This window comes from Stegostoma tigrinum, chromosome 42 (genome assembly GCF_030684315.1).
Source record: "Stegostoma tigrinum isolate sSteTig4 chromosome 42, sSteTig4.hap1, whole genome shotgun sequence".
NCBI lineage: Eukaryota > Metazoa > Chordata > Chondrichthyes > Orectolobiformes > Stegostomatidae > Stegostoma > Stegostoma tigrinum.
In genome coordinates, this window is record NC_081395.1 from 16,193,363 (window position 1) to 16,202,859 (window position 9,497).

Genomic DNA, 9,497 nt, shown 5'->3' on the forward strand with positions numbered 1-9,497 from the left:
TCTCTAGATGACATGTCCATCATGGGCCTCCTGCACTGCCACAATGATGCCACCCGAAGTTTGCAGGAACAGCAACTCATATTCCGCCTGGGAACCCTGCAGCCATATGGTATCAATGTGGACTTCACCAGTTTCAAAATCTCCCCTTCCCCTACTGCATCCCTAAACCAGCCCAGTTCGTCCCCTCCCCCCACTGCAACTCACAACCAGCCCAGATCTCCCCCCCCCCGCCCCCACTGCATCCCAAAACCAGTCCAACCTGTCTCTGCCTCCCTAACCGGTTCTACCTCTCACCCATCCCTTCCTCCCACCCCAAGCCGCACCCCCATCTACCTACTAACCTCATCCCACCTCCTTGACCTGTCCGTCTTCCCTGGACTGACCTATCCCCTCCCTACCTCCCCACCTATACTCTCTCCACCTATCTTCTTTACTCTCCATCTTCGGTCCGCCTCCCCCTCTCTCCCTATTTATTCCAGTTCCCTCTCCCCATCCCCCTCTCTGATGAAGGGTCTAGGCCCGAAACGTCAGCTTTTGTGCTCCTGAGATGCTGCTTGGCCTGCTGTGTTCATCCAGCCTCACATTTTATCCTGGTTTTCAAGAACAGCTTTCTCATGGTGTGTGCCCTTCCTTTATCGCACATCGTGCCCGTGAAAGTGTCTTCCCTTTCTCACTCAGTCAATTTTCTGGTACCGTACAACCACTTCTAAACAGCCCATAATCCCTCCTGAGCACCTGTGGAGTAAAGAAACAAAGTTAGCGTTCCGAGCCCCTTCCTCCGAAGTCACTCTGAGCCCACGCTCTGTGGATTCACTTGCAAATCGATGCCGTTGGGAAGGAGCTGCTGTGTGCTTGATTCCCAAGAATACGAATTTCCCCAGTCCTGTTCGTTTCAAACACATTTCGCTCGTTTAATTGCCTCAAAGGCAGAGTATTTTAAAAATCTCTTTATAGACCCCTTCAATTCCGAAAAAACAAGACTTTCTCCAGCACTTTCTGTTTTTATATCACGTCTCCAGTATCTACAGTAATTTGTTTTTATTTCAGTGATGACAAAAAATATTTTCTGTTTCAGAATAATTTTCAACCTATCTCTGTAGGAGATGACTCATTACAACGCCAGTTGTCGGGAGGGCCAGTGGCGCAATGGATAACGCGTCTGACTACGGATCAGAAGATTGTAGGTTCGACTCCTACCTGGCTCGGATTTGCTTTTGTAAATTTGGCATAGCCACTTTGCACCCTGCTTGTGTGTAATTCATTCTCAAATTCTGAAAACTTTGAAATAAACCCTCTCTCTCTCTTACGGCACAGGTACTTTCACAACTGCTGAGTTTCTCCAGCATTCTCTGTTTGTTTTTGAACAACTCCTGGCGGCTGGGACATGGGAGAGTTTAGGCCCTAAAATTATTGAACTCTGGTGATAGCCACTGTTGGAATGAGTCATCTCCTGCAGAGATAGATTGAGAATTATTCTGAAATTGAAAATATGTCCAGACAGCAGCATCCGAGTAAATGAAACCTGATATAAAAATATGGCATCATCATCACCATTTCTGCCACCTCCAGTGAGATGCCACCACCAGACACATATTTCCCTCCCTTGTCCGCCTTCCATAGGGACTGTTCCCTCCAGGACACCTTGGTCCACACTTCCTTCACCCCAAACACCTCCCCACAGCCCTACAGCATCTTCCTCTGTAACCAGCCCATTTACCTTCTCCCTCCCCAGTATCCAAGGGCCTAAACATACCTTCCACGTGAAGCAACACTTCACCTGCACTTCCCAGAATCTAGTCTACTGCATTTGCTCCTCACAATGTGGACTCCTCTGCATTGGGGAAACGAAGTGTAGACTTGGTGACCGCTTCGCAGAACATCTCCGTTCTGCTCGCTAAAAAGACCCTGAACTGCCTGTTGTCTGCCACTTCAACACACCACACAGCTCCCAGGCCAACATCTTTGTTTCTGGTTTTCTGCAGTGTTCCAGCGAAATCCAATGCAAGCTGGAAGACTAACACTTCATTTTCCGCCTGGGGACCATACAGCACTGTGGACTCAATACTGAGTTCAATAATTTAAAACCTAAACTCTCCCATGTCCCAGCCCGCTAACCAACCCACCAGGCCTTGTTACCACATAGCCTGCCATTATACACCCCCCGTTGTTAGTCACTAACAGTCCCCATTAACAACTATTCACCCTCCAAGCCTGATCATTAACAACTCCTCTGTTTTTCCAACTGTCTTTCTCTCCCTTTGTGCTCTACCCTATAGTTTATTCCCTACCCCACCCACCTCCCAATTTTCTGCATATAACTGACGTTTTCCCTGCCACCATCAGTTCTGAGGAAGGGTCACCAAACCTGAAATGTTAACTCTGTTTTTTCCTTCACAGATGCTGCCGAACCTACTGAGCTTCTCCAGCAACTTTGTTTTTGTCCTGATTTATAGCATCTACAGTTTTTTTTCAGTTTTAAATATAAAATGCTGGAGACATCAGCAGGTCTGGCAGCACCTGTGGAGTAAAGAAACAAAGTTAGCATTCTGAGCCCCTTGTGACTTGTCAGAACCGCGCAGCATCCCAGCCCATGGCGGGACAGATAAATTGTAACATAGCCAAGAAAAAAACTTGAACCGTGGAAGGCAAATGAGGTGAGTGGAAACCATCAGCTGTGTGGGTTGAAGGGAGCAATCCAGAATGCTGCCTAACTGAATGATGCTGGCTTCCAGTGAGAGCTGAATCTCTGGAATGGGACAGCACTACTGCTTGAAGGACCTCCCTACAGATTATCTAGGGGAAGTGAAGCTACAATGTGCAGGCTACTTCCAGTCAGGAGATGAGGACTTCTGCGAAAAGTGGAATTCAATACAGAAAGATGTGAAGGGATGTACTTAGGCAGGATAAACAAGACAAGAGGATACATAATGAAGTGTAGAACTCTGGAAAGCACCGAAGACCAGAAGGACTTCAGTGTGCATGTACGCTGGTACGTGGCTAAAGTGGTTAAGAAGGCATATGAGAGTAGAGTTTAAGAACAGGAAGGTGATGCTGGAATTGTATAAAACATCAGTTAGGGCACAGCTAAGGTATTGTGTGCAGTTCTGGAATCCACATTATAGGAGAGATGTGATTGTGCTGGAGAGGGCAGAAAGGAGATTTATCAGGATATTACCTGGACTGGAGAGTTTTGGTTATAAAGACAGATTTTATGGACTGGGGTTGTCTTCCATGGAGCCCCTCTGCCTATGGTCAGAAGATTAGATAGGGTGGACAGTGAGAGTCTTTTTCCAAGGTTGATGACTTCAGCTTGTACAAGGGGGCATAGCTACAAATTGAGGGGTGATAGATTTCAGACAGATGTCAGAGGCAGGTTCTTTACTCAAGAGTGGTAAGGGTGTGGAACGCCCTGCCTGCCAATGTAATTAACTCGGCCACATTAGGGGCATTTAAACAGCCCTTGGATAAGCATATGGATAATGATGGGATAGTGTAGGGGAGGGGCTTAGATTAGTTCACAGGTCAGCGCAACATCGAGGGCCGAAGGGCCTCTTCGACGCTGTATTGTTCCATGTTCTATGAGAGTGGTGAGGCAGAAACACTCATAACATTTAAGATGTATTTATATGTGCACTTGAAAGGCATCCAAGGTTATGGGCCAAGTGCTGAGAAATGGGATGAGAATTGTTATGTGGCTGTTTTTGACCTGTGCAAGCTTGATGGGCCAAAGGGCCCATGCTGCAGACCTTTATGATTCTATGATGGCAGCATTTAAACTGTAATCCACTTGTCAAGTTAAGAGTGCCATCTTTAGTGAATTGCTGCTTATCACATAACTCACAACAAAACAACTGTTCCAGCCTTCTTCAAGCAGCTGAACAAAAATTTGCTTTGCTTTCTAGTGAAATTCACCACTTTTACAAGGGGCCCATTGAAATAAACCAAGAAAGTTTGCTCATCATTGAACTGGTGGATTATACCATTCCTAGTGACATTATAGTTGGTTTGTTAATCTGGGATGTAATTCTTACTTTGGAAATGCATTTCGCCAAGAAATATGAGCAGTGCTGTGTTAGAATCTCAGATTAGTCCTGATTTATTAATTCTCTTGTAGCCTGTGGGCATTGCTGGCTGGTCAGCATTTTTTGCGCATCCCCAGTTGCCCTTGAGAAGGAGCTGGTGAGCTGCCTTCTTGAACCACTGTAGTTCACATCCATGTCAACATAGACTCACCCATGCCCTTAGGGAGGGATCTTGACTCACTGACAGTGAAGGAACAGTGATATATTTCCAGCTTGGAGGGGAACGTGCAGCTGGTGATGTTTCCATGTATCTGTTGCATTTGTCCTTCAAGATCAAAGTGATTGTGGGCTTGGGAGGAGCTGCCTAAGGACCTTTGGATTTCTGTTGTCTATCTGGCAGATAGAATGTATTACTGCTACTAACATTGGTGGTGGAGGGAAAGAATGCTTATGGATGTGATGTCAGTTAAACAGGCTGCTTTGTCCTGCATGGTGTCAAGCTTCTTGAGTGTTCTTTGAGCTGCACTCATCCAGGAAAGTGGAGAGTATTCCATCACAGTCCTGACTTGTGCCTTGTAGATAGTGGACAGTGTTTAGGGGCCCAGGAGATGAGTTTTTCACTGCAGTATTCCTAGCCTATGACCTGCTGTTGTAGATATTCTATTTATATGACTTGTCCGGTTGAGTTTCTTACCAATGATAACTCCCAGAATGTCAATAGTAGGGGATTCAGTGATGGTAACACAATTGAATATCAAAGAGCTGTGGTTAGATCGTCTCTTATTGAAAATGGTCATTGACATGCACTTTTGTGGCATGAATGTTACTTGCCACTTTTCAGCTCAAGCCTGGATATTGTCCAGGACTTGTTGCATTTGAACATGGACGACTTCAGTATCAGAGGAATCATAATTGGTGCTGAACATTATGCCATCATTGGTGAACATATGCACTTTTGACATTATGGAGGGGAGGCATTGATGAAGCAGCTGAAGATGGCTGGACCTAGTTCACTACCTTGAGGAATTGTTGCAGAGATGTTCTAGACCCGAGATGTCTGACCTCCAACAAACACAGTAATCTTCCTATGTGCCAGGTGTCACCTGTAGAGAGATTGCCCCTTTGATTCCACTTTTGCTAGGACTCCTTGATGCCACACTTGGTCAAATGCAGCCTTGATGTTGAGGGCTATCACTCTTAACTTACCTCTGGAATTCAATTCTTTTGTTTGTATTTTAAGAAGGCTGCAATGAGGTCAGGAGATGAATGGCAATGGAGGAATGTAAACTGGGCATCACTGAGCAGGTTATAGTTTAATAGGTGATGCTTGATAGCACTGTTGATGAGACCTTCCATCATGTTACCGATGATTGAGAGTAAATTGATGAGGTGGTAATTGTCTGGGTTGGATTTGTTCTGCCTTTTATGTACAGAACACTGAGTCACTTTTCACATTGTCGGGTAGATGCCAGTGTTGTAACTGTACTGGAAGAGCTTGGCTATGCAAGTGACAAGTTCTAGAGTACAACTTTCGGCACTATTATCAGAATGTTGTTGAGGCTCATTCCCTTTGCAGTATCCAGTACCTCCAACTACTTCTTGATCCTATGTGAAGTGAATTGAATTGGCAGAAGACTGACATCTGTGATTCTGGGGACCACTGGAGGAGGCAAAGATGGATCTTCATTTAGCACTTCTGGCTAAAGATTGCACTGACATACTAGGCTCTCCCATCATTGAAGATGGTGATATTTGTGGAGCCTCTTTCTCGAGTGAGTTGCTTAATTGTCCACCATCATTCATGATACAGAGCTCATACATCCATCGGTTGTGGGATCAATTAGCTCTATCTAAGCTCTTAGCTCTTGGTGCTTATGCTATGCGGCATTCAAGTGGTCCTGTTTGGTAGCTTCACCAGGCTTACACCTTACTTTTAGGTATGCCTGGTGCTGCTGCTGGCATGCACTCTCCATTGAACCAGAGTTGATGTATTGGCATGATGGCAATAGTTGAGTGGGAATGTGGCAGGCCATGAGGTTGCAAAATGTGTTGGAATACGATTCTGCTGCTGTTGATGGCTCACAGTGCTTGGTGGATGCCCAGTCTTGAGTTGCTACACCTCTTCAAAGCCTTTCCCAATGAGCATGGTGACAAGAGGGGACCAATGTCACACCCTCATAGACACATGAGGTAATTGTGCAGAAACAGGAAGAGAACTCATTGGGGATGACAGTCTGATTGCAATTTAATCTGTAAGCAAGGAACCAGAGAGTGCTGCTGAACCCTGCTGGACAACAGGAGTTGCAGAAGGATGGTGTGGTAAACTGTGTCAAAAACCACATACAGACTGAACGTAGAATATAGAACATAGAACACTACAGCGCAATACATGCCCTTCAGCCCTTGATGTTGCGCCAACCTGTGAAACCAAACTGAAGCCCATCTAACCTACACTATTCCATTATCATCCGTATGTTTATCCAATGACCATTTAAATGCCCTTAAACTTGGCAAGTCTACTACTGTTGCAGACAGGGCACTCCACATCCTTGCTACTTTCTGAGTAAAGAATCTACCTCTGACATCTGTCCTATATTTATCACCCCTCAATTTAAAGCTATGTCCCCTCATGCTAGCCATCTCCATCCGAGGAAAAAGCTTCTCACTGTCCACCCTATCTAATCCTCTGTTCATCTTGTATGTCTCCATTAAGTCACCTCTTAACCTTCTTCTCTCCAACAAAAACAGCCTCAAGTCCCTCAGCCTTTCCTCATAAAACCTTCCCTCCATACCAGGCAACATCCTGGTAAATCTCCTCTGCACCCTTTCCAATGCTTCCACATCCTTCCTGTAAAGCAGCAACCAGAACTGTATGCAATACTCCAAGTGTGGCTGCAGCAGAGATTTGTACAGCTGCAACATGACCTCATGACTCCAAAACTTAATCCCTCTACCAATAAAACCTAACACACAGTATGCCTTCTTAACAACCCTAGCAACCTGTGTGGCAGCTTTCATGGATCTCTATGTACTTGGGCACCGAGATCTCTCTGCTCATCCACACTACCAACAATCTTACCATTAGCCTAGGATTCTGTATCCCTGTTACTCCTTCCAAAGTGAATCACCTCACACTTTTCTGCATTAAACTCCATTTGCCACCTCTGAGCCCAGCTCTGCAGCTTATCTATGTCCCTCTGTAACCTGCAACATCCTTCCGCACTATCCACAACTCCACCGACTTTAGTGCCATCTGCAAATTTACTAACCCATCCTTCTACATCCTCATCCAGGTCATTTATAAAAATGACAAACAGCAGTGGGCCCAAAACAGATCCTTGTGGTACAACACTCATAACTGAACTCCAGGATGAACATTTCATATCAACCACCACCCTCTGTCTTCGTCCAACTAGCCAATTTTTGATCCAAACCGCTGGATCATCCTCAATCCCATGATTCTGTATTTTCTGCAATAGCCTACCGTGCGGAAACTTATCAAACACTTTACCCAAATCCATATACACCACATCAACCGCTTTACCCTCATCCACCTGTTTAGTCACCTTCTCAAAGAACTCAGTAAGGTTTGTGAGGCACGACCGACTCTTCACAAAACCGTGTTGACTATGCCTAATCAAATTATTCCTTTAAATCCTATCTCTTATAATCCTTTCTAACACCTTACCCACAACCAAAGTAAGGATCACTGCTCTGTAATTACCAGGATTGTCCCTCCTCCCCTTCTTGGACCAGGGGACAACATTTGCTATCCTCCAGTCTTCTGGAACTATTCCTGTAGACAATGACGACATAACGAACAAAGCCGAAGGCTCTGCAAACTCCTCCCTCGCTTCCCAGTGAATCCTAAGATACATCCCATCCAGCCCAGGGGACTTATCTATTTTCACACCTTCCAGAATTGCTAACACCTCCTCCTTGTGAACTTCAATCCTGTCTAGTCTCGTAGCCTGTATCTCAGTATTCTCCTCGACAACATTGTCTTTTTCCTGTGTGAATACTGACAAAAAAATATTCATTTAGCGCTTCTCCTGTCTCTTCGGACTCCACGCACAACTTCCCACTACTGTCCTTGACTGGCCCTAATCTTACTTTAGTCATTCTTTCGTTCCTGACATACCTATAGAAAGCTAGCATTTTCCTTGATCCTACCTGCCAAAGACGTCTCATGTCCCCTCCTGGCTCCTCTTAGCTCTCTCTTTAGGTCCTTCCTAAATAACTTGTAATTCTCAAGAGCCCTAATTGAGCCTTCACGCCTCATCTTTACATAAACCTCGCTCTTCCTCTTGACAAGAGTTTCAACTTCTTTAGTAAACCATGGTTAATTCGCTTGACCACTTCCTCTCTACCTGACATGTACATACTTATCAAGGACATGCATTAGCTGTTCCTTGAACAAGCTCCACATTTCAATTGTGCCCAACCCCTGCAGTTTCTTTCTCCATCCTAAATCTTGCCTAATCGCTTCATAATTGCCTTTCCCCCAGCTATAATTCTTGGCCTGTGCAATACACCTATCCCATTCCATTGCTAAAGTAAATGTAACCAAATTGTGGTCTCTATCACCGAAGTGCACACCTACCTCAAAATCTAACAGTGGCCTGGTTCATTACCCAGAACCAAATCCAAAGTGGCCTCACCTCTTGTTGGCCTATCTACATACTGTGTCAGGAAACCCTCCTGCACACATTGGACAAAATCTGACCCATCGAACGTACTCAACCTATAGCGTTTCCAGTCAATATTTGGAAAGTTAACTGAGAAGGACATGGAGGGATAGTTCACCTTCCTCACCATCAAAGTCATTTGGGTCTTTAGTAGGAGTTTGCTGTTGGGACTGGGTGGACAGCTTAATGGAGGTTGGGAATGGATTTGAGGAGTGACAAAATGCTTAGACTTTGGATCGGGAAGGGAGGTTAGAGATTGAACAGGAGGCTTGCAAGGACTTTGGAGACAAGCACTGTTTTCTTGAGGACAGCAGTAATGTCAGCAAATTTGAAGGAAAGTGGGACAGTACTTCAAGAGACAGAACAATTAATGTCACCTAACATGGAGAGTTTGTGTGTGTATGTGTGTCGGGTGGGTGGTGGGGGGGGGGGGGGGCAGGCGGTTTCAAGAACAAGATCAAGATGGTGTCAGGGCAGGCACAGGAGAGAGCAGACAGAAGTGAATTCATGACTCAGACAAGGGAAAGCATTGGAGACAGTTTGACCCAGTGGAGACTGGAAGTAAGGGAAAAAGCAGATAGCAGTTGCTTCCCAGGATTGGGAAGGCAGTATTGTCTCAACCTTAGTGACAAAGAATCTCCACGAGTTCCACTGGCTTGTTGTCGGAGGGGAAGTTGGAGCAAAAACGGAGAGGGAGAGCCCCTTAAAAAGGAACTAATTTATGGTACAGTTTTTACAATGATTCAACAAACCATACTTAACATCAAAGTACTTTATTTGACTTCTA

General features: G+C 45.2%; 1 non-coding gene across 1 annotated transcript; it reads left to right on the forward strand.

Moving 5' to 3' along the window:
• The first annotated feature begins 1,132 nt into the window (after positions 1-1,132).
• On the forward strand, positions 1,133-1,205 carry trnar-acg (transfer RNA arginine (anticodon ACG)). The gene has a single exon. It is a non-coding gene; the product is annotated as a tRNA-Arg (tRNA).
• The last annotated feature ends 8,292 nt before the right edge of the window (positions 1,206-9,497 follow it).